The sequence below is a fragment of the Elaeis guineensis genome, chromosome 2, assembly GCF_000442705.2.
Source record: "Elaeis guineensis isolate ETL-2024a chromosome 2, EG11, whole genome shotgun sequence".
In the NCBI taxonomy this organism is placed as follows: Eukaryota; Viridiplantae; Streptophyta; class Magnoliopsida; order Arecales; family Arecaceae; genus Elaeis; species Elaeis guineensis.
Genome location: NC_025994.2, coordinates 21,189,921 through 21,213,703, shown reverse-complemented (window position 1 = coordinate 21,213,703; position 23,783 = coordinate 21,189,921). Strand labels below are relative to the sequence as shown.

The window sequence follows — 23,783 nt, the reverse complement described above, 5'->3', positions numbered from 1 at the left end:
ACGTGAACACCATTTATTACCAACTCCTTCCTTCCCGGTTCCCACCCACCTTCCCGGCAGAGACCCACGTCGTTATCGCTCCTCTCAGTAAGGAGAAGAAAGAAGAAAACAACCAGACTCTAGGAAACGAAGACCTTAATTTACATCAAAGAAAGGAAACGAAGACCTCAAGTCTTCTTCCCTAAACCAGACTTCGGATGTTCTTCACCCTCTCACCTTCCCATCAAACACATTTCTTGAAGGTCCCACTAAAAGGAGCAAGCTAAAGAAAAGGCCATGAGATTAAAAGCTTTTTGTTCTTGTGCATACCTCATGGCCATTACCACCATCTGGTGCATCGACGTTTCTAGCAAGTGGCACTCCCTGTCTTCCCATAGTGGTACATATCAAATATAGTAATCTCTGATTTGATGAAAATTAAATCACAATTCAAACCTTTCTGAATTGATTGTCGGATAGTGAAAACCAAATCACAATTCAAACCTTTCCGAATGGATTCATTGTTTATTCTTTTTTTGTTCCTTCCTGTAATCTATTTATACGATGTAAACCATGTATAAAAAATTCAATTCAAATCAATATATTGAATTCTTTTTTTCTCATAATTTTAACATGGTATTAAAGCCATTCATTCCATATTCCATCTAATCCCAGCCGCAGGATTCATCCCTCCTCTTCTTCTCTTTTTTTCCAGCCATGAGATTATTCTTCTTCTTGATTGCGATACTCATCTGCACAGTCCTCATTTGCGCGACCTTCCCAGCACGTTGTTGTTCCTGTTCGATGCTCCTCCCTTTATTCTGCATCGCCCCTGCTTCAATTCGGAGCCTTCGATCCCCTGTCACAACAGTTTCCCACCTCGTCAGAGTCGACTCTCTCTAGGGGTGGCCCTGAGGCAACTCGACCACATTCTCTTATCTTCCCAGCTTTGATCTTGCACCATCGCCACCTTTTCGCCGTCCTATGCCATCTTCCTGTGTCATCTCCGAATCTCGAAGATATCCAGCGTCAATTCTAGGATCACAGATCTAGATTGCGAACGGTGCTGTTGGTGGTAACAGTCTCTTGAGCATCTTCTTCTCCTCCTCCTCCGCTGCTAAATTCCTCTTCCTGTCTCTCAAGAGGTTCTTCAAGGCACCCTAGGAGATCATTGGCCCTTGCACCAACATTAAGTACCAGACCGCCCTCCCCAAAGCCACCGAGTACTGCTGCTTCTCCCTACTGTTAGCCTTGACTGCTTGTCCATGGCTAGCAAAGATTTGAGAGAATCCTCTCAACCTGTGAAAGTCATTCTTGATGGGACCAATTATTCATTTTGATCTCAATAGATGACTAGTTTTTTAAAGAGAAGAAAATTGTGGAGATATATGACAAGTGACATACCTCTCCCAACAAAGAAGGACAATAAAACTGATGAAGCCTTTGCTCCTCGACTTGATGACTAAGATAGTAACAATCACAAAATTATCACATGGATCTCAAATACAATATTGCCATGGAATTTGGCAAATATAAACAACAAAAGAAGTTTGAGATCGTCTTCATAAAAGGTATATTGCTCCAACCCAGCTCGTAAATATAAATTAAAACAAAGTTGCTTTTCCTTCGATAAACTACAGGTCAATCGGTAGCAGATTTTTACTCTCGTATGTCCATGCTATGGCAACACCTAGATCAGATGGGTCCAAAACTCAAAAATAAAGAAGACATGATGGAGTATAAAAAACATCGAGACACTAATAGACTTCTCGAACTCTTGATGGTGCTTTCTCCTGAATTTGAGTCTATTCATGCCTTAATTCTTCACAAAGATTCTCTGCCATCTCTCTCTAGTGCATTGAATGAACTTCTTTCTAAAGAAACACATAAGGATCTTCTGACAACAAATCAACATCATCAAGAAGCGGTATTGTTTGTAAGAATAAAGTATTACCCTTCATCAAAAGCACTAGCTCCTTTCCTCGTCGACCAGATGGAAAAATAGACTAGAGCAAAGTTCAATGCCACTTTTGCATGAGTTTGGGCATACTGCAACCAAATATCCCAAGAAAAATAGGGGACTTGCACCATCACGACCAACTGCTGCTGTAGCTACCACAACTGACTTGGTAAACAACAAGTCTAGTCATAAGGGATATGCTTCTACATTCATAGCTGTCGAAGTGGAGGACATTCTTGTTAAAGCCGTTACTCGTCAGGATAATATTACCTTTTCTCTGCTTCTGCCTTATCCGCCACCTCAGGTAACTCTTCTACTTAGATTCTTGATAGTGGTGCTTTAATCACATGACCTTTGATGCCTCTTGTCTTTCCACTAAAATATCCATTTCTCATTTAACCAATATACTTACTGCTTGTGGAAATGCTTTTGCACCTAGTCACATAGGACATCCAACATACCTTCACGCCTATCTATACCCAATGTTTACTATGTCCCTAACCTATCTGTGAACTATTATCTGTCGTCAACTTGTTGAAAATGGTCTTGAATGCATTTTCTCTAACTATGGTTGTCAGGTACGGAAGCAATATCGAAGAAGATCGTTGGGATTGGCCGTAAAGTGAATCACCTCTTCAAGATTGTTTGGCTCTATACTCCTCAATTTTCAATGGTCACTTCATCAGTAACAACTTCTCATTTTTGGCATCTTAGATTAGGTCATGTCTCAGTTTCTTATTTGAATAAATTCATTTAGATGGATTGTTAGGCCATGTTGCAAACAAAAATATTGATTGTATCCATTGCAAACTTAGAAAATTATCTGCATTACCTTTTAATAATAGCATTCACATTTTTCTGCTCCTTTTGATCTCATACACTCAGATATTTGGAGACTATCTCGTGATCCCACTATGGGTGGATCTAGATATTATATTATTTTTATTGATAATTTTTCTCGCTATATATAGATCTACTTACTCAAATCTTGTTCAGAAGTAATTCTCAAATATAAAATTTTGCAAAGATGGTCTATACCTAATTTTCAAAAGGATCAAAGTTTTCGCTCAGATTTTAGGGGAGAATACATGTCAAATGAGTTCCGTAACTTTCTATCTTTGGAGAGAATAATCTCTCAATTATCTTGCCCTCACACTCCCTAATAGATTGGTTAGCAGAGAAAAAATATAAACACATTCTTGAAATTACTCGACCCTTCTTTTATCCTCTGAACTTCCTAAATACTTTTGGAGAGAAGCTATGCTAACCGCTGTTTATCTTATCAATCAACTCTCTAATACTAGTATAAGAATGATATCTCTTTTCTTTAAGTTATTTGGAAACATCCAACATATAATCATCTTAAATCCTTTGGGTGCACTTGTTTTGTTCTACATCCTCCAAAAGAAAAAGACAAACGTTCTACTCACTCCAACTTATGCGTCTTCTTAGGTTATGAATAGAACAAAAAGGTTATCGATGTTTTGATTCCAAAGCCAATCACTTGCGCATCTCATGAAATGTGGTATTTTGAGAATACAGTCCTTTCACAAAACTCTTTGATTTCAACTCTCAACATCCATCTCAGCCTGTAATACTTGAAGTAGAAATAGTATCTTAGTAGATATGATCTACTTCAGGCTAATCCTACTGAGCCCCTCACGATTGTTGCACCATACCTTTAGCTTCAACAATTGAACGACGATATTCTCAATGATAATATACATCTAATGTACGTCTCACTAGGTATGAAACCTCTTTTATTTCTACTTTACTTTCTTATCATGAGCCTAAATCCTATCTAGAAGCATCCACTAATCCTCTTTGGCAGAAAGCAATTAAGGAAGAGTTGAATGCCCTTGCTCAAAGTCATATATGGAATCTTACAGAATTACCTCCATATAAGATAGCTATTGGATGTAAGTGAATCTTTAAGATCAAAACTCATTCAGATGGATCTATAGAGCGCTACAAAGCTCGTCTAGTGACCAAAGGCTATAATTAGTAATATGGCATTGATTATGAAGAAACTTTTGCTCCAGTTGCTCGACTGACTTTTGTTCGAGCCCTTCTTGCAATAGCTTCTGTACGATAATGGGAGCTTCATCAAATGAATGTTAAAAGTAATTTTCTATGGCCATCTTAAGGAAGAGGTATATATGAACCCATCATCTGGAGTATCTCACCAACCTAATGAAGTATGTTATCTTCATCGAGCACTGTATGGCTTAAACAAGCACCAAGAGCATGGTTCTCCAAGTTCAGCTCTATCATTTCATCTTTTGGCTTTGTTCAAAGCTCATATAATCCTGTATTATTTATTCAAAAAATTGATAAAGGCATCATCTTATTACTTCTTTATGTTAATGACATGATCATAACAGGAGATGACTCTGAGGTATTTTGAAACTAAAGGCTTCATTGCATAGCAAATTTCAGTTGAAAGATCTGGCTCTCTTGACTATTTTTTAGGCCTTGAAGTCACTACTCAATCCTCTAGCCTAATTCTTTCTCAAATTAAATATGCTTCTGATCTCATAACTCATATACGATTAACTGATAATAAAACTGCTGCAACACTCTTAGAGGTCAATGTCAAGTTAGGTATAAATGATGGAAAATCTCTTAACAATCCCACACTCTATAGAGAACTTATTGGTGGATTAGTATATCTAACCACAACTCGACCTGATATAGCTCATGCAGTTCATATTGTTAGCCAATTCATGGCCAAACCTCACACTGGTCACCATGCAGCAGTTCTTCGTATCATTCACTACTTAAAAGATCATCTTTTTCTGGGCATTCTTTTACCATGCACCTCTGAATTTCAGTTGCATGCTTATAGTGATGCAGACTGAGCCTGCCACATTAATGATCGATGATCTACAACCAATTTTTGCATCCTTCTTAGTGATTCCCTAATCTCATGGAGAAGTAAAAAAAAGCAACCATCTCTCGCTCAAGCACCAAAGCAGAATATCGAGCTCTTGCTGATACTGTCTTTGAACTCGTCTGGCTTCGTTGGCTGGTCTCCAAATTGGATTTTCTCAAGATAACTCAACTACATTATTTTGTGATAATAAGAATGCCATTCAAATTGCTCATAATGAAGTTTTTCATATACACATAAAGCACATTGAAATTGATTGCCACTTTACTCGCCAGCATATTCGTCAAGGAATAACTGCCATGCTCCGGCATATCTCTTCTCAGATCAACTTGTGATCTATTCACGAAGCAATATCCTGGCTCTTGACTTTCTACTTTATGTTCCAAACTCAATATGATTTCCTGCCACAACCCATCTTGAGTTTGTGGGGGGATGTCAGGTACATTAATCTCTGATTTGATGAAAACCAAATCACAATTCAAACCTTCCTGAATTGATTGTCAAATATAGTAACTCCGATTTAGTGAAAATCAAATCACAATTCAAACCTTCCTAAATTGATTCATTGTATATTCTTTTTTTGTTCCTTTTGTAGTCTATTTATACGATGTAAACCATGTACAGAGAATTCAATTCAAATCAATATATTGAATTCTTCTTTTTTCCATAATTTTGATAGTACAAAGATTTGGCTCTCAATACGTCATCGACAGAGCTCCTCCGTATTGGGACCATGCCCTTCGAGTAATGCCCAACATGGTGCACTATAAGAAAATGGGGTTTTAGTGACAGACTTATTTATGACATAAATATTTTCATTACAACTACATGTATTAGCGATGAAAAAATTTTACATCGCAAATAATATATTATTTATGATGAAAAATATCTTTTATCATAAATAAATAATTAATTATGATGCAAATATATTTTTCATAACAAATATTGAAATATTTATGATGAAAAACTTCTATCGTAAATAATCGATGAATTTTAAAAAAATAAATGATAAATTATTTACAACAAAAATTTTACATCACAAATAATCGATGAAATATCAAAAATTTTAAACAAAAATAAATGATAGATTATTATAATGAATATTTTGCATCATAAATAATTAATTATTTACGACATAAATCTAATTTACATCGCAAATAATCACCTATTTGCTATGCAAAATTTTATCATAAATAATCGATCAAATATCAAACAAAAATTTAAAAAAAGGATAGATTTTATGATGAAAATTTTTTATCATAAATAATTGACTATTTACGATGCAAATCTGGCTTACATCATAAATAATAAATTATTTATTGTTGGTGCAAAAATCTGCTTGCGCCGGAGAAGCTGGAGTCGGGGAAGCCGCGGTCGCCGCCGGGACCTGCAAGGGAAGTCTAAACCGGAGGTGGGGTTGCTCCGACAAGACCCTCCGACGCTCAAGTCAGTTCTCTGCCTCAACAAGAATGGAGTGCTCGAACGGAGAATTTAGCAGAGTTTTGAGATAAGAAATGAGCTTAGAGAATAACGTATCTGAGTCCCCCTTTTATAGGCGGAGGGGGCAACGGATTGATGGCGACGTTTGTAACCGTCTGGTAGTGGGCCGCCCATGATCAGGGGAATTGATTGCGAAGGATAGTGGAGTAGACACGTGGCTATTGTTACGGCCTGCTACGTAGAGCCAGTTGCAGGTAGTGGAGCGGCGTCCGTTGCCGCTAGCTGTCAGGGAGTAGTGGAGTCGCGCAGCACCTGCCGCAGGGAGTGGAGCAGAATCATGGCCGTTGACACAGCCTGTCAGAGAGTAATGGGTCCGCCGCAGGGGGTGATGGAGCCGCACAGAATCCGCTACAAGAAGTGGAACAGGATCATGGTTGTTATTGTGACCTGCCAAGGGGCGCGACCTGTTGATTGAAGCTTGGCAGTGGTCGGAGTCTGGCCTCTGTAGAGGTCCGGGAGGGGTCCTCCTATCAGTTGGGGTCGTGGGTGGAGCCCGACTTCCGTGGGAGTCCGGGCGGAACCCTCTCAGAGCTGAAGCTGCTGGCGGAGTCCGACTCCCGTAGGAGTCCGGGCGGAGTCCTCTGCAATCAAAGTTAAAGGTGAAGTCCGGCTCCCGTGGGAGTCCGGATGGAGCTTACCAGCAATTGAAACCGAGGCGGAGCCCGGCTCCCGTAGGAGTCCGGGCGGAGCCGTTCTGTAGCCGATGTCGGAGGTGGAGCCCGGCTCCCGTAGGAGTCCGGGCGGAGCCGTTCTGCAGCCGATGTCGGAGGCGGAGCCCGACTCCCGTAGGAGTCCGGGCGGAACTGTTCTGTAGCTGATGTCGGAGGCGGAGCCCGGCTCCCGTAGGAGTCCGGGCGGAGCCGTTCTGCAGCTGATGTCGGAGGTGGAGCCCGGCTCCCGTAGGAGTCCGGGCGGAGCCGTTCTGCAGCTGATGTCGGAGGCGGAGCCCGGCTCCCGTAGGAGTCCGAGCGGAGCCGTTCTGTAGCTGATGTCGGAGGTGGAGCCTAGCTCCCGTAGAAGTCCGGGCGGAGCCGTTCTGCAGCTGATGTCGGAGGCGGAGCCCGGCTCCCGTAGGAGTCCGAGCGGAGCCGTTCTGCAGCTGATGTCGGAAGCGGAGCCCAGCTCTCGTAGGAGTCCGGGCGGAGCCGTTCTGCAGCTGATGTCGGAGGCGGAGCCCGGCTCTCGTAGGAGTCCGGGCGGAGCCGTTCTGTAGCTGATGTCGGAGGCGGAGCCCGGCTCCCGTAGGAGTCCGGGCGGAGCCGTTCTGCAGCTGATGTCGGAGGCGGAGCCCGGCTCCCATAGGAGTTCGGGCGGAGCCGTTCTGCAGCTGATGTCGGAGGCGGAGCCCGGCTCCCGTAGGAGTCCGGGCGGAGCCATTCTGCAGCTGATGTCGGAGGCGGAGCCCGGCTCCCGTAGGAGTCCGGGCGGAGCCGTTCTGCAGCTGATGTCGGAGGCGGAGCCCGATTCCCGTAGGAGTCCGGGCGGAGCCGTTCTGTAGCTGATATCGGAGGCGGAGCCCGGCTCCCGTAGGAGTCCGGACGGAGCCGTTCTGGAGCTGATGTCGGAGGCGGAGCCCGGCTCCCGTAGGAGTCCGGGCGGAGCCGTTCTGGAGCTGATGTCGGAGGCGGAGCCCGGCTCCCGTAGGAGTCCGGGCGGAGCCGTTCTGCAGCTGATGTCGGAGGCGGAGCCCGGCTCTCGTAGGAGTCCGGGCGGAGCCGTTCTGCAGCTGATGTCGGAGGCGGAGCCCGGCTCCCGTAGGAGTCCGGGCGGAGCCGTTCTGTAGCTGATGTCGGAGGCGGAGCCCGGCTCCCGTAGGAGTCCGGGCGGAGCCGTTCTGTAGCTGATGTCAGAGGCGGAGCCCGGCTCCCGTAGGAGTCCGGGCGGAGCCGTTCTGTAGCTAATGTCGGAGGCGGAGCCCGGCTTCCGTAGGAGTCCGGGCGGAGCCGCTCTGTAGCTGATGTCGGAGGCGGAGCCTGGCTCCCGTAGGAGTCCGGGCGGAGCCGTTCTGCAGCTGATGTCGGAGGCGGAGCCCGGCTACCGTAGGAGTCCGGGCGGAGCCGTTCTGCAGCTAATGTCGGAGGCGGAGCCTGGCTCCCGTAGGAGTCCGGGCGGAGCCGTTCTGCAGCTGATGTCGGAGGCGGAGCCCGGCTCCCGTAGGAGTCCGGGCGGAGCCGTTCTGCAGCTGATGTCGGAGGCGGAGCCCGGCTCCCGTAGGAGTCCGGGCGGAGCCGTTCTGTAGCTGATGTCGGAGGCGGAGCCCGGCTTCCGTAGGAGTCCGGGCGGAGCCATTCTGTAGCTGATGTCGGAGGCGGAGCCCGGCTCCCGTAGGAGTCCGGGCGGAGCCGTTCTGCTGCTGATGTCGGAGGCGGAGCCCGGCTCCCGTAGGAGTCCGGGCGGAGCCGTTCTGTAGTTGATTTCGCTGAGGGTTCCGGCTGTGGGTATTTTATACCCAACACCAGTCCCCCTACTTTCGAGTTTGAATTTCAAACGAAAGAAGTACAGAGAGAGATGGGTACAGTCGGAACTGTCTCTTCGAATCCTGCGCACTGCCGCCTCTAGATATTTTGGCATTTAATGTGTGTACGTCAGAGCCCGCTTTTCGATGAAGGTGACCTGAAGAGTCTTTTCGGAACCCCCATCGAAACGCGATCCCCAAGCACCGTGCCACGAGAATCTGCGAACGGTCAACCCTCGATAGCGATGAAGGGGATAAGCGCGACACGTGGCACGTACCAGTTGGCCCAGGAAGACTCGCCGCCATAACTACGCTAGGATCCGTCGGCTATTTAAACCCCCTAGTCCTTTCACGGCTTCATCTTGGCGCCCTTCTTTCGCCTGAGAGCCTTGCTTCCCTCGCACCAGTCCTTGCCTTCTTCAGCCCCCCAATCCTTCTCTGAGGGTTTCCACACCATGTCCTCTACCCTGGAGGCTGTTCTTGAGGGGATTTTTAGGGCTTGGAGGAAGGTGAGGAGGAGAACGGCGGTCGGTGAGAATCTCCATCATTTTAAAGGGGGCTCGGGGAAGAATTCCTTCAACAACAGGGGTTTAGTAACGGGGGCTGTCGGTGAAGTTATTCTGCCCATGAATTTCAGAGTAGCAAGGCGGGGTGATACCGGTCAAGAGGGCAGAGCTGCCGTCATAAGCCATGACGGGATCCTTGACGCCGTCGGGGCCGAGGGACCGGAGGCGGTCGGCATCGACGGCGGGGCAGTGGAACTTGTTGCGGGGATGGTGGAAGTAGCGCATGCCGACCTTGCCGGAGCATTTTGGGTGGCGGCTGTCATGGGGCATTCGGAGATGAGGCACATCTCTGGCGTCGCTACCGCTTCCAAGGTGACTCCGGTTCTTCTTGAAACAGGTCTTCGCTACTGCCGCCGTTGCCCTTACCTCCTCCGGAGATCTATCCCACCCTTTTCCCGCTAGGGTTGGGACTTCGAAGACAGAATGAGGTGAGATGGGGCGAGAGTTGTTACACGCACTGGAGAACGCGATCGAGAAGGACAGAGACGGGAAGAGGAGTTCGTAGCTCGGAGCGGCCTCCGGTGCACCCTTCCCGAACCATGTTTGCGAGGCTTGCGATGACGTGTATCTTCTTCTTCTTCTTTTTTTTCCTGACCCACCGGGTCCTGTAACGTATACTCTTGTTAAATGAAAAAGAGATTTTGTTACCTCGTCTGCATCTCGCCTTAAATAGTTGTCTGTCGAACTTCTTCATTTTCCTTTCCTTCTCTTCGTCTGCATCACGTCGTCCCAAGGTCGTCGACGACCTCTTTTGTTCATGTGGGGTTATCGTTTGCCGAGCTACTTTTCGGTTCTTACGCCATTCGAAGATACCCGATTGTCATTCCGTCGATGGTTGCGGGTTCGCTTGGGGCCCTTCGGGCCCGAAGTCCCTCCTAGGGCTTGAATTTGGGGGTTCGAGCTTCCGTTGCCTTCGGGCACTGTTTGCTTTCCTTTTTTGCTTGGATTTTTTCTCTGCTGAAGTCGGAGCTAAGTTCGGCTCCCTTGGGAGTCCGAACGGAGAAGCCCTCCTGAAGTTGGAGTAGCCTGGCTCTCGTAGGGGTCAGGGCGAAGTCTCCCTGTAATCAAAGTCGTAGGCAAAGTTTGGGTCCCGTAGGGACTGGACAAGGCCTATCAGCAGTTGCTATTGTCAGCGGAGCCCGGCTCCCGTAGGAGTCCGGACGGGGTTGTCCTGCGGCTGATGTCGGCGATGGAACCCGACTCCCGTAGGAGTCCGGGTGAAGCCTTCCTTGACATCAGAACCCCGCTCCCGTAGGAGTCCGGATGAAACCTTCTTTGGCGTCGTGGATGGAACCCGGCTCCCGTAGGAGTCCGGGTGAAGCCTTCCTTGGCGTCGGAACTCGGCTTCCGTAGGAGTCCGGACCTTTCATTTTGCTCGAGCCGACGTGAGGTTTTCCTCTCGTTATCAGCCTGGCTTGTGGGGGCGCGTTAGGGCGCTGTAAGGCCTCTCCCCCCTCCGGTCTAAAAGAATCGGGCCTTCGACTTTGCTCGTGTCAGGGTGAGGTTCTCCTCCTGTCCCTGACATGGCTGTGGGGGCACATTATGGCGTTGTAAAGCCTCTCCCCCCATCCGGTCTAAAAGAATCGGGCCTTTGACTTTGCTCAAGTTAGGGCGAGGTTCTCCTCCTGTCCCTAACAGGGCTGTGGGGGCACATATGGGCGTTGTAAGGCCTCTCTCCCCATCCGGTCTAAAAGAACCGGGCCTTTGACTTTGCTCAAGTTAGGACGAGGTTCTCCTCCTGTCCCTTACAGGGCTGTGGGGGCACATATGGACGTTGTAAGGCCTCTCCCCCCATCCGATCTAGAAGAACCGGGCCTTTGACTTTGCTCAAGTTAGGGCGAGGTTCTCCTCCTGTCCCTAACAGGGCTGTGGGGGCACATATGGGCGTTGTAAGGCCTCTCCCCCCATCCGGTCTAGAAGAACCGGGCCTTCGACTTTGCTCAAGTTAGGGCGAGGTTCTCCTCCTGTCCCTAACAGGGCTGTGGGGGCACATATGGGCGTTGTAAGGCCTCTCCCCCCATCCGGTCTAAAAGAACCGGGCCTTCGACTTTATGAGATTGCCCTTTTGTTTTTGACACAGTTTGCTTGAATCGTCTAAGGACGCATGGGTATGCGATTTTTGACTAAAACGAAGTTACTGGTAGTACATCCGTAAGTTTTCTGAGCTCCACGGTCGCGGGAGGTCGGCTCCTCCGAGCTCCTTGAGATAATAAGTTCCGGGCCGAACTACTTCCTTGACCTCATAAGGTCCCTCCCAGTTCGGGGCGAGCTTCCCCCGGTCCTGAGGTTGTGAGATAGCAGCTCGTCGAAGCACCAGATCTCCTGCTTTAAAGGCTTTGCTCTTGACCCGGGCATTGTAATATCGGGCAACTTTCTGTCTGTAGGCTGCCATTCGAACCTGAGCAATCTCCCGCCTTTCTTCCAGCAGGTCAAGGTTAGTTCTGAGGCTTTGTGCATTTTGGGGTTCATCGAATGCCACGACTCGTGCCGATGGGAGTTTAAGCTCGATCGGGATGACGGCTTCCGTACCGAAGGCTAAAGCAAAGGGAGTCTCCCCCGTAGGTAGCCTCTGGGTGGTTCGATACGCCCATAGCACATGATAAAGCTCATCCGCCCAAGTTCTTTTTGCTTTTTTCAGCCTTGTCTTAATTCCCTGCAACAGGGTTCTGTTAGTTACCTCAGCTTCGCCGTTCGCCTGAGGGTGGGCTACTGACGTGAAATTGTGGGAGATATTTAGATCTTCACAGAATTCGACGAATCGTGCTCCCGCGAATTGCCATCCGTTATCAGTGATTAGGGTTCTAGGCAGACCGAACCTGCACACGATTGACTTCCAAACGAAATCTTGTACTTTTGCTTCTGTGATTTTTGCTAGTGGTTCGGCCTCGACCCATTTGGTGAAGTAGTCGATCGCCACAAGGAGGAACTTCCTTTGCCCAGACGCCATGGGAAAGGGGCCAAGAATATCCATCCCCCATTGTGCAAAAAGCCATGGGGCACTCAAAGGTGTGAGCTCGGTAGCGGGTTGTCTCTGGATGTTGGCGTATCTCTGGCATCGATCACACTTCTTAACATATTCAATCGAATCACGATGCATTGTTGGCCAGTAATACCCTTGACGGAGTAGCTTGTGGGATAAAGATCTGGCACCCAAATGGTTTCCGTAAGCCCCCTCGTGTACTTCCCATAAAGCGTAGTCAGCTTCTGAGGGCTGGAGACACCTTAAGAGGGGCAAGGAGTATGATCTTTTGTATAATTTGCCCTCATAAAGGATGTACCGGGAGGCTTGATTTCGGAGTTTTCGGGCCTCTTTCGCATCCTGGGGGAGAATTCCATCCCTAAGATAGGTTATCAGTGGGTCGACCCAGCTGGGCTCGTGGTCGATCTCCATTACGGGCCGCGGTTCCTCCGTACTCGGATGTTTTAGAACTTCAAAGAGGATGCCTTTGGGCAATTCGGTCGGAGCCGATGTCGCCAGTTTGGAGAGAAGATCGGCTCTGGTATTCTCCGACCTTGGAATCTGCCTGATGTCAAAACTGCTAAAGGTAGGGGTGAACTCCTTCACTTTCTCAAGATATTTGGCCATGCTGTCCTCCCGTGCTTCATAGCTCCCGCTGACTTGCCCCACCACAAGTTGGGAGTCGCTGTGCACCCGGAGTTGACCTATTCCAAGCTCTTTGGCAACCCTTAATTCTGCAATCAGAGCTTCATATTCTGCTCCATTGTTTGTTGTGGGGAACTCGAAACGCAGAGCGCACTCCGCGATGACTCCCTCCGGGCTGACCAAGATCAGGCCTGCACCCGCGCCAGCCATGTTGGAAGATCCATCCACATAGAGGGTCCAAAAGCAATCGGAGGGACTGGCTTCTTCGTTGGGGGAGTTCGGTTGAGTCTTCAGGTCGTCAACTTTGCTTTGCTCAGGTTCGGCCTCCTCGGGGATGGTGTACTCTACTATGAAATCTGCCAATATTTGGGCTTTGATTGCTGGTCTAGGTTTGTAGTTGATGTCGAATTCTGTGAGCTCGATTGCCCATTTCGCCATTCTCCCAGAGGTATCAGCTCGGTGCAAAACCGCCTTGATCGGCTGATCGGTGAGTAGCGTCACCGTGTGCCCTTGAAAGTAAGGTCGGAGTCTCTGAGCTGCAATCAACAAGGCGTAGGTCAGTTTTTCTAATTTAGTATACCTGGTCTCGGCGTCCCTTAGCGCGCGGCTAATGTAGTAGACCGGCCGCTGGACTTTCATTTCTTCTTTGACAAGGACAGCTGCGAGGGCTGTGGGAGAAACTGCCAGGTACAAAAATAATTCCTCCCCAGGTTCGGGCTTCGCCAGCAGTGGGGGTGAGCTAAGGTAGCCTTTTAATTCTTCGAATGCCTGTTGGCATTCAGAGGTCCAACAGAAATTCTTCGGTCGCTTGAGGGTTTGAAAGAAGGGCAAACATCATTCGGCCGACCTCGCGACAAAGCGATTAAGAGCCGCAATCCTCCCCATGAGGCACTGAACCTCCTTGATCGACCTTGGGGCGGTCATCTCTTGGATGGCGTAAATTTTCTCTGGATTGGCCTCAATCCCGCGCCCTGATACCATGAAGCCCAGGAACTTTCCTGAGGTTATCCCAAAAGCACATTTGGTCGGGTTCAGCTTCATTTTATACTTTCGAAGAGCGCCAAAGGTTTCCTCGAGGTCGGCGACATGATTTCTGGAAGACCTGCTTTTTACAAGCATATCGTCCACGTAAACCTCCATGTTTCGGCCGATCTGCTCTTTGAAGATTTTGTTCACCAGTCATTGATAGGTGGCGCCCGCGTTCTTGAGGCCGAACGGCATGACCCTGTAGCAGTAAAGGCCACGATTAGTGATGAAAGCTGTCTTTTCTTCATCTTTCGATGCCATTCTAATCTGGTTATAGCCGGAGAACGCGTCCATAAAAGTTAGGAGCTCATGGCCCGAGGTAGCGTCCACCAGTTGGTCGATTCTGGGAAGGGGATAGCTGTCCTTTGGACAAGCCTTATTCAGCTTTTTGAAGTCGATACACATCCTCCACTTGCCGTTTGCTTTCTTGACCAAAACAACATTGGAGATCCACTCAAGATAATTGACTTCCTTAATAAATCCGGCCTTGAGAAGCTTATCTACTTCCTCGGCTATCGCCTTCTGCCTCTCTGGGGCATGACTCCGGATTTTTTTTTTTGTAGGCCGATGTTTAGGATCGACCGCCAGATGATGTTCCATGACTTCTGTGTCGATCCCCGGCATATCCACCGGGACCCATACGAAAACGTCCGCATTCCTTCGGAGAAAATCTACGAGACGCGTCCGCACCTCCTCCCCCAGGTTGGAGCCAATTAACACCACATGCTCCGTGTTCCCATCATTCAAAGGGATTGGTATTAGGTCTTCGATAGGACCGCCCCTCTCTTCAGTGAGGTCATCGCGAGCATCCAATCCATCGACCGGACAGAGGTCCGCTTGATCGTTCCTTTGCAAGGCGATGTTGTAGCAATGTCTGGCCAGGGCTTGGTCTCCCCGGACTTCTCCGATCCCCTGGTTGGTGGGGAACTTCAATTTCAAATGATAGATTGAAACAACAGCTCTGAGGGCATTGAGGCCGGATCGGCCAAGGATTGCATTGTAGGCGGATGGCGCCTTTACCACCAGAAAATTCACCAAAGCTCTGGACTGCTTTGGATACTGGCCCGCGGTCACAGTCAGAGCTATCATTCCCTCCGTTGGAACGGCGTCACCGATGAACCCTATCAAGGGGGAGCAAATTGGTCTCAGATGACCGCTAAGAGTGGCCATTCTTGAAAAGGCATCGTAGAACAGGATGTCGGCCGAACTCCCGTTGTCGACGAGAATGCGACGGACGTCGTAATTTGCTATGTTCAAGGAAACTACGACTGTGTTGTTATGAGGGAATTGGACTCCCTGGGTGTCCACTTCAGTGAAGGTTATGGGTTCTTCAACTTTTTGTCGCTTGGGGGATGCAGCTGGTGCGCTGATTGCCCCCCGTCGGGATTCCCCCGAGATGACGTTGACGGAATCCGACAGAGACCGGTCATCCGGCCACCCCTTATCGGCGACCATAGCCGAAGGTAGTTGTGCAGAGACCTCGTGAGAGGGCATCCGATGAGGGAAGGAGGATTGGGCACCGGAAAAGATGGCCGGAAGCGGATCCGTTGAGCGCTCCTTTAAGAACAAGGGTACTGCGAAGACACAACCCTTCCTCTAGCGCCAATCCTGTTGGTGCAAAAATCTGCTTGCGCCGGAGAAGCTGGAGTCGGAGAAGCCGCGGTCGCCGCCGGGACCTGCAAGGGAAATCTAAACCGGAGGTGGGGTTGCTCCGGCAAGACCCTCCGATGCTCAAGTCAGTTCTCTGCCTCAACAAGAATGGAGTGCTCGAACGGAGAATTTAGCAGAGTTTTGAGATAAGAAATGAGCTTAGAGAATAACGTATCTGAGTCCCCCTTTTATAGGCGGAGGGGGCAACGGATTGATGGCGACGTTTGTAACCATCTGGTAGTGGGCCGCCCATGATCAGGGGAATTGATTGCGAAGGATAGTGGAGTAGACACGTGGCTATTGTTACGGCCTGCTACGTAGAGCCAGTTGCAGGTAGTGGAGCGGCGTCCGTTGCCGCTAGCTGTCGGGGAGTAGTGGAGTCGCGCAGCACCTGCCGCAGGGAGTGGAGCAGAATCATGGCCGTTGACACAGCCTGTCAGAGAGTAATGGGTCCGTCGCAGGGGGTGATGGAGCCGCACGGAATCCGCTACAAGAAGTGGAACAGGATCATGGTTGTTATTGTGACCTGCCAAGGGGCGCGGACCTGTTGATTGAAGCTTGGCAGCGGTCGGAGTCTGGCCTCTGTAGAGGTCCGGGAGGGGTCCTCCTATCGGTTGGGGTCGTGGGTGGAGGCCGACTTCCGTGGGAGTCCGGGCGGAACCCTCTCGGAGCTGAAGCTGCTGGCGGAGTCCGACTCCCGTAGGAGTCCGGGCGGAGTCCTCTGCAATCAAAGTTAAAGGTGAAGTCCGGCTCCCGTGGGAGTCCGGATGGAGCTTACCAGCAATTGATACCGAGGCGGAGCCCGACTCCCGTAGGAGTCCGGGCGGAGCCGTTCTGTAGCTGATGTCGGAGGCGGAGCCCGGCTCCCGTAGGAGTCCGGGCGGAGCCGTTCTGCAGCTGATGTCGGAGGCGGAGCCCGGCTCCCGTAGAAGTCCGGGCGGAGCCGTTCTGCAGCTGATGTCGGAGGCGGAGCCCGGCTCCCGTAGGAGTCCGGGCGGAGCCGTTCTGTAGCCGATGTCGGAGGCGGAGCCCGGCTCCCGTAGGAGTCCGGGCGGAGCCGTTCTGCAGCCGATGTCGGAGGCGGAGCCCGACTCCCGTAGGAGTCCGGGCGGAACCATTCTGTAGCTGATGTCGGAGGCGGAGCCCAGCTCCCGTAGGAGTCCGGGCGGAGCCGTTCTGCAGCTGATGTCGGAGGTGGAGCCCGGCTCCCGTAGGAGTCCGGGCGGAGCCGTTCTGCAGCTGATGTCGGAGGCGGAGCCCGGCTCCCGTAGGAGTCCGGGCGGAGCCGTTCTGTAGCTGATGTCGGAGGTGGAGCCCGGCTCCCGTAGGAGTCCGGGCGGAGCCGTTCTGCAGCTGATGTCGGAGGCGGAGCCCGGCTCCCGTAGGAGTCCGGGCGGAGCCGTTCTGCAGCTGATGTCGGAGGCGGAGCCCGGCTCTCGTAGGAGTCCGGGCGGAGCCGTTCTGCAGCTGATGTCGGAGGCGGAGCCCGGCTCCCGTAGGAGTCCGGGCGGAGCCGTTCTGCAGCTGATGTCGGAGGCGGAGCCCGGCTCCCGTAGGAGTCCGGGCGGAGCCGTTCTGCAGCTGATGTCGGAGGCGGAGCCCGGCTCCCGTAGGAGTCCGGGCGGAGCCGTTCTGCAGCTGATGTCGGAGGCGGAGCCCGGCTCCCGTAGGAGTCCGGGCGGAGCCGTTCTGCAGCTGATGTCGGAGGCGGAGCCCGGCTCCCGTAGGAGTCCGGGCGGAGCCGTTCTGCAGCTGATGTCGGAGGCGGAGCTCGGCTCCCGTAGGAGTCCGGGCGGAGCCGTTCTGCAGCTGATGTCGGAGGCGGAGCCCGGCTCCCGTAGGAGTCCGGGCGGAGCCGTTCTGCAGCTGATGTCGGAGGCGGAGCCCGGCTCCCGTAGGAGTCCGGGCGGAGCCGTTCTGCAGCTGATGTCGGAGGCGGAGCCCGGCTCCCGTAGTTCTGTAGCGGATGTCGGAGGCGGAGCCCGGCTCCCGTAGGAGTCTGGGCGGAGCCGTTCTGCAGCTGATGTCGGAGGCGGAGCCCGGCTCCCGTAGGAGTCCGGGCGGAGCCGTTCTGTAGTTGATTCCGCTGAGGGTTCCGGCTGTGGGTATTTTATACCCAACATTTATGATGAAAAATATTCATCATAAATAATTGATAAAATATCAAAAAATTTAAACAAAGATAAATGATAGATTATTTATGATAGATTTTTACATCATAAATATTTAATTTTTTATGATGTAAATTTGATTTACATCGTAAATAATCGATTATTTATGATCCAAAATTTCTATCATAAATAATCGACCAAATATCAAATATTGTTTAAAAAAATAAATGATAGATTACTTGCAATAAAAATTTTATATCATAAATAATCAACTATTTACGATAGAAATTTGATTTGCATCATAAATAATTAATTATTTACGATATAAAATATCCATCGTAAATAATCGATAAAATATCAAAAATTTTAAATAAAAATAAATGGTAGATTATTTATGATGGAAAGTTGCATCACAAATAATGTTGTTTACAGCGTTGCATTGGGTCGCAAATCCTTCCATCGTAAAAAGCATGTTTTCTTGTATATATTTTTTTAAATTTTTTTTTGAATATAATATAATTTTAAAATTTAAAGTCCATCTTTATCGTTTATTACCTAAACAATTATCATTCAAGTATCATCATAAAAGATTGTCTTGATTCGATAGCCCTATCTGTGTCGATCAATAAAATTTGATTTCGACGGTCACGAACGATCGTATGATGATCTGATAGATAGATATCATTGATAGGTCCAAAATTTGAAACAATGATCTCGATGATATTTGTAATATACTATCAAAATTTTACTTCAATCAGACATCATTATCATGGTCAATTTAGTATAGGCTGATTTGGATCGTTAAATAAAAAATGAGTAATCAAAAGGCCAAACGACGTCCGATTATAAGGCAATTTTTTAGATGAATAATCTTTGCTGCTACTTTCATTATTTGTATGGTGATGATCGTTAAATCCAAACCATATGTATATGAACCAACTATGTTAAGTAGATCTTACAAAGGCACGAATATAATTACTTAAGGACTTTAAGAATGAATATCAAAAGATATATAGTTTTGGATGGTTCATATATGTGCGGTTTGAATTTTACGATTACCATCATACAAATGATGAAAGTAGTAGTAAAGATCATTTATCAAAAATATCGCCTTATAATCGAATGCCATTTGGTCTTTTACTCACTTATTTTTTATTTAACGGTCAAAATTATTCTGTACTAAATTGATCATGATAATAATATCCGGTTGAACTAAAATTTTGATAGTGTGCTACAAATATCACTGAGATTATCGTTACAAATTTTCAGACCCATCGATAGTCTTTATCTATCAGATCATCATGCAGTCGTTCGTGACCATCGAAATAAAATCTTATTGATCGACATAGATAGGACTATCAGATCGAGGCAGTCTTTTGTGATGATATTCGAATGATAATTATTTAGATAATAAACATTGAAGATGAACTTTAAATTCTAAAATTATACCATATTCAGAGAAAAATTATAAGAAAATATATACTATAAGAAAACAGGCTTTTTGCGACGGAAGGATTTGCGATGCAATTTACCGTAGCAAATACTATATATTTGCGATGGATATAAATTTTGCATTGCCAATATGGAATTATTTGCAACACAAAATTTTCGTCACAAATAATCGATGAAAAATCAAAATTTTGATAAAAAAATAAATGGCATATTATTTACAACTCAAATTCTTTTCCATCGTAAATATTAAATTATTTACGATACAATATTTTTATCGTAAATAATCGATAAATTTTTAAAAAAATAAATAATAGATTATTTGTGATGAAAAATTTGCATTGCAAATAATCATTTTTTGCAATGCAAATTAAGTTTCTTGGTATCCGAATTGGTGATCCTAATGCGGTATTTCTCTAGCTTATTATAATAGTGTTTATACCCTGCTATGAAAAATGATGATTGGTATCATTCATTATCATGATTATGCCTTAAAAATTTTCACCGATTGTGCAAAATTTAACATCGCAGCAGTTTAAATTTCTACTCAGATTAATCAGTGTATTGCCACTTCAGGTTGGTCAGGAACAGTTCTCTCCTAGTTCAACCGGATGGCCTCCTTTTATGAGGGTGAACCCTACCTTGGATTGGTCATACAGGTTTTCTTTTGGTCATGCGAGTGAATCATATCATTCGTGGTTTTTCCTTCCCCCTCTTTATGTAAAAAATGGTCTTCATTTGTTTACTCGTCAACAGGGATGTGTGGGCTTTCATTTTAACCTGCAAGGTTAAATACTGCAGTCTTTATGATCAAAGGTAAAAATTTTCTTTTGCTTGAACTTTAAGTTCCATATTTTGGAATTGTGGCTATCTAATTTGTAGCTGTTACTGTTGTGCTTCGTACATGTAAAACATATGCAATTGTTGTTCTGCGTGCATTGTTGGTATCAACGAATCCTGTTTTCTGCTTATCACTTCATTAGTATTAGTTCCTTCAACTCTTTTCACAATCCTTTGTTCTAGACGAGATGATATTGACCAGTTCCCCATCAGTTATCATCTACTAATGCAAATAGCTCAACATCTCCTAAGCATCCTTACGAGCTTATTACCAACTCTGTCTGACATTTAACACACACTGACACGCTTCTCAGCAGTCAGCGATGCTTATTTACATTTGTCCTGTTTATTATGTGTATTTAACTAATTAAAATGTTGAAGTTCTTTTTTCCTTTTCTTGATGTTGAAGTAGGCCTGTTAAATACAATAATTAAAAAAAAAAAAAAGAAAATGGCATCCACATGTGTGATCATGCTCAGAATCTGCAATTCAAATTCTCCTCGATATATTTATTAAGACTAACCTAAATTTTTTCCCAAGTAAAAAAAATTTCTACAATTCTTACTTTATCTTTCTTTTTCTACTTGTTAACTTGTCTGTTATATTGTATCAGAACTTCATATTTTCTTTGTTTAGATATACTTCTATTGGGAGCATACATGATACTGTTCCAAATGCATTGTTGAGCATGGCTGATTCTTCAAGCACGAAAGAAAATTTTAAACCTGCATATATGCTATCTGATGGAAGACAAGAAAGGGCTGGGAGAGCAAAGAAGTTTTCTTCAATGTCTGAAGGCACTCCTGTTCTAAGCAATGGCCTGAATAATATTGGTCCACATAAGAACAGCTCTCTTACAGCATCAATCATTGCAGTAGGCGATGAGATTCTGTAAGTTATTTTCTGTGTAATGCATCATAGTAATACAAAACAACCTGTTTTTTTTCATGCTTTAAAAAAAAAAAAAATCAGCTTGAGCTTCTTCTGGGAATGATTGCAGCATCTTGTCATTACCTTTATAAATGTTTTGTCAAGTTACTGAAATTCTGAGATTCTGCTTATGTTTGTTGAGTAGAGTTAAATAAATTAGTCAAATAATCTGCTTGCCTCAAATGGCATTGTAGATTGAAGTTCTTCATAAGTAAAGATTTAAAAAAAAAAAAAAAAATCGGTACCAAAAAAATATTCATAATAAAGCGGTAAAATTTTCTCCATTGGAATGGCATGAATGGACTCCAGCTTCTTCTAGAAATTCTTTGCCTTTTTACTTACTGTTACATCTGAAGAGTAAAGATTTCTCCATTAAGACAGCATGAGTGTGCATCATTTTATACGGACAGTGCATATACTTAGTCGACGTGCAATGCCATGTCAGTCACATTAATTATACTTATATCTTACTCAACTGTTATGTTCTTTTAATGGAGAGTATAGTTCATTTATTCTTTAGGTAAGTGGATGGAGGGTGCTTAGATGCCTTTGAAAATTTATCACTAATTGCGTGGTCCTGGGCAACACATCCAGATATTTTTCCTAACTTAGGATAGAATGAATCATTCTTTCATGCATCACGTGCATCCAAAATTATGCAAGAATAACATGCATACACATACCTACACTTATATATGCATGCTTGCCTGCATGCATGCATACATGTTATGTATGTTGACATGCATAAATTATCTTTCATTTTGTCCTTTTGTTTCATAAAAAAAATGTTGACAAATGTTAGTGCAATAAAATTTCAGGTTTGGTACTGCTGACAACATTGTGCAAAAAGCTTCAAGCCATAGGATGGCAAGTTGCCTATGTAGCAGTTGTTCGGAATGATGTAAGATGACTTCTGCAATGAGAGCGCCACTTGAGCTCCAAATTCACATGTTGTCCTTGTCAGGATCTAAAATGTTCTACACAACTTTAGTTTCCTGTTCAGCATGTAATAGACTAAGATTTCGCTGAAACTGTTATTGGTTTTCTTGGATGTATTATAAAAAATGCAACCCAAATGGATAAACTAAGATTTACTGACTACTTTATGTTGTTGAAGGAGATAAAGATGATTTCCTAGAAAATCCCTTTTATTATATTATCAGATATTGCCTGCAGGCCTTTCTATCTCAAATAAAAGAAGGAAAAAAATAAGATCAAATGTATAACTCACTAGTCACTACTATATCCTGCAAAGGATATGATAGTGATTTTTCTGCCACTTAACATCTTTCTTGATTCACTAATCGTTTTTCCACATTGTACACGTTCTAGTACTAAACTGCAATAATGAGAGACCTCGCATTTTGTTACTTGCTTATGGTAAATCAATTTTCTTAGCTAGCACAGATATTAAGAAGATCTTATATTGCCGGGGTAACATTGATACTGAAAAAGTTTATTCTTCAAACACTTGGTCTTTGCTTTATGGCACACAGCTGAGTAGGAGATTTTCTGTAAAACTTACAGGCATGTACATTGGTTTTTATGTAAAAAACAGGTTGATTCTATTGCCCAAGAAGTTGAACACCAGACATCTAAAAATGACATGGTTAGAATTTTGCAGCTCTTATTTTTAGTAACCATTATCTCAAGGTTTAAAAAAATTTTAATTTTGGATTTTTCATAAAATAATCTTGAACTGTTAATTGCAGGTATTCCTGTTTGGAGGTGTCATAGCCCAAAACCCAAGCCCAGATTAACAGACCCAAGCCCATCCAAAGAAAAAAGAAGAAAAAGAAGAGAAAAGAGAAAAGAAAAGAAAAGAAAAGAAAATAATAATAATAATAATAATATATATATATATACATATATATATATATAATAAATAAATAAATAAATAAATAAAAATGAGAGAGAGAGTTTCTCTCTCTTCTCTCTCTTCTTTCAGTCTGAACCCTTACTTTCTCTCTCTGGAATTGAACTTTCTCTCTCTATTTTCTCTCTCTAAAATTTTCTCTCTCTAGATTGTTTATCTCTCTTGATGGATTTCTTTCTCTCTAAAGTTATTCCTCTAGGATTAGCATAGTGGAAGGCTTCATTTGATGATTTTTGATCGAGTTTAGGGAAGAGTTTGATTTTAAGTGAGGTTTTGATTTGGGACTTGTTTAGATTTAATTTTGAATTAAAATTAATGTAAAAATATAATTTTGGATAATAGACACGGAAGAATCTCCTAGAAGTTAGTCGATCTGTTCATTCAGTGCTCCGTGAAAGGTAAGTAATGAACCATCTTTTCGAGATATTTTATATTTATTCTGAAAATAAATAATTATTCTCTAAAATTATGCATGATTTATGAAATTATGTTTTGAAAGAAAAGTGCTTTTGAATTGTTATGGTATATCGATTTATGCACATGTTCAGTGAAAAATTATGATATATTATGATACAAAGTGTTTTGATACAGATCGGATTTATGCTCTCAGCCTAACTATGTTTCAGTGGGCCCCGCCAATAGGGATTATTCGTTGGTACTCAGTGGACCCTGCCAGTGGGGGTTATGCGCTGGTGTTTGTGGACCCTACCAGTGGGGGTTGTGCACTGGTGTTTGTGGACCCTGCCATTGGGGGTTGTGCGCTAGTATTCTGTGGACCTCGCCAATGGGGGTTAAACGTTGGTCATAGTCAAGGCTGTTGAGTTACGAGTGCTTTGAATCGAATCGGATTTATAATTATATTATATGTGAATATTTGAAAAGATTGGGTTGCATAAAATCAGCATGAAATATATTTTTTATGTTTATTTGCAGCATGGTTCTTG

The 23,783-nt window shown here is 45.6% G+C and overlaps 1 pseudogene; it reads left to right on the top strand.

Annotated features, from left to right (window-relative positions):
- The first annotated feature begins 2,000 nt into the window (after positions 1-2,000).
- The window catches only part of LOC105036487 (uncharacterized), a 42,403-nt pseudogene continuing 20,620 nt past the window's right edge, over positions 2,001-23,783 (top strand).